The following is a 2588-nucleotide window of genomic DNA, read 5'->3' on the forward strand; positions in this document are numbered from 1 at the left end:
ATAATATTTTTAATTTTTAATTAATAAAAAATAATTAAATTATAATTGCAAATGATCAATAATATTGGAAATAATTAAAACAAGCATTACTGAATCAATTCTATCTAGTAAACCACCATGTCCAGGTAAAATATTTCCACTATCTTTTAAATTTACTAATCTTTTTAGAGTAGAAATTATTAAATCACCATAAATTGCAACTATTGAATAGAAAGTGACAAATATTATGTATTTTGAAAATAAAATAAAATTATAAAATATAGATACCAATAATAGTAGTAATATGGGAAAGATTATTGATCCTAAAAATCCATATGTTGTTTTATTTGGACTTAAACTTGGTATTATATTTTTGCCATTCATAAGCTTTCCAAAAGTGTATCCTCCAATATCTGATGCAAAAGAAATTATAATCAATAAAAGAAGATATATGCCATTACTAAATTCAATTAAGTTCATTCCACTTTTAATAAATGCATTAAAATAAATAATTCCAAAAATTAACATTAATTTATTTTCTACATATAAAATCATAATGGAAAAAGAAATTATTTTAAATAAAAGATTTAGATCATTTGGAAATATTATAAAAATAAAAATAATTAGGTATGGAATTAAAAATCTCCAATTTTTATATTTTTCATCTGAAAAGCAGAAAAAGAACCATTCATATGATAAAGCAAATATCAAAATTGAAAATAAAATAACATTAAATTTAGAAAATATTATTCCTAGGGTAAAAAATAAGATAAAAATCGATGAAAATAACCTCTGAATAAAATTAATATACATAGTTGTCATCTCAAAATTTTTTACCAATTAGTAAATCCTAATTTAATTCCAATTTTGTGATAATATTGCATACCATAATCACCACTAATTTGATCAATCATATTATAGCCTTTTAAAGTATAGGTAATATTAAATAATATAATATCATAAACTGATTGAATTCCAATGGTAGATTCTATTAAGTTGTTTTGGTTAATAATATCCCTTCCTAGGATACTTTCTGCAAAGAGATTAATCTTATCTATAGTTTTGTTTAAAGATGCAATTAGTCGAAGATCAACCTGGTCTGTGCTTAAATCATCTATAACATTTCCTGATTCATGACGGTATTTAAAATTGTCTCGGCGGAAACGGATATCAAAACCAAATGAACCAAAATCTTTGCCATAAGCAGCATTAATTCCTATAACAGAACTGGTATTTTTGTATTGGTTTTCATCTATTAAAGTGTTGGAACTTAAAGCAGCATAGAATGAAGAATAAAAATTATCATTTTCATTGATCTTTGTGATAAGTCCACTACTGAAAGCAATAATTTTCATATCATGATTGAATTGGTTTAGCTTTGAATAAGCTATAGAACCAGCAAAATTATGAATTATATCATCACTTATGTTATAAGTTCTGATTGCAGTAAATTGTGGAATTATTGCAGAAATATTGCCATGAACAAAGAAATTGCTTTTAAGGATATTGATAGATATATCTAATCCATTAGTTATTTTTGATCTAAGCATATTATTAATAGCAGAGTTTATGAAACCATCAGTAATAAATGGTTTGGTAGCATTACCAATGACTGGTTTGTAATAACCTTCATGTTTCATCATATTTAAGGCAGATTCTAAGATTTCTTTGTAATCTTTGCAATAGGAATCTTTCATAAGAGATCTTGAGCCATCATTATTTAGTAGAATAATGTCATTGTAATAATGAGTATTTCTGTCATTATTTATGGAATTTAGAGCAGTTTTTATTAAGGACTTAATCTTGCTAATGTCTTTATGATATGTTCTTTTGCCAATTTGTTCATAATCAGAGAGAGATCTTCCAATTTTTATTGGTGAAACAGAATTAAACTGAGTAATAGATCCATCATCAAAGTATTCTTTATTAAATTGCGCCATAGTGATTGGGGATTTATCTCCTAAAGTTCTAGCTAATTTGATTTCTGTATGACCATGGTTTTTATCTATAAATTCATTAAGAGAAGTAAATAGCTCTGCTTCAGTAACATAAGTTTCAATTCCAGTATGACGTTTGATAATTGCAGCCATTGCCCATGGGAGATAGATTGTACCAGGTTGGTTTGGATTGATTAGTTTTGCATTTATAAAATCATCATTTTGCATTAAATAATAAGTTATTTTGCTGTAGAATAGAGGATTTTCAGTAATAACCTCTGGGTTATTTAATATAATCATCCTTCTTTTTATTGTTTGATTATTATTTCTAGGGATAGATATTTCAATTGCTTTATATGGGTCAATGCATCTGGTATCAATTTCTGTTCTACAGTTTATTATATAATCATTTCCAAAGGCTTTAGCAAATGAGTCATATTTTGTTAGGTTACCATCAAAATTCTTAAACTTGTCTGCTGTTAAAGTTATTAAACTTCTAAGAATTGGCTCATAATCTTGCTCAGGAGATGGAATTACATGTTCTGTAATTTCTCTGCTAATAATTGGATCCTTGAGCATAGATCTTATTGTAGATTCAGTTTTAACCCATTCGGATATTTCATTATCTGTTAAAAAAGAGATAATTTTCTTTTTGCTATTAATATCTATTAA

The sequence above is a fragment of the Triplophysa rosa genome, linkage group LG25 (genome assembly GCF_024868665.1).
Source record: "Triplophysa rosa linkage group LG25, Trosa_1v2, whole genome shotgun sequence".
Lineage (NCBI taxonomy): Eukaryota > Metazoa > Chordata > Actinopteri > Cypriniformes > Nemacheilidae > Triplophysa > Triplophysa rosa.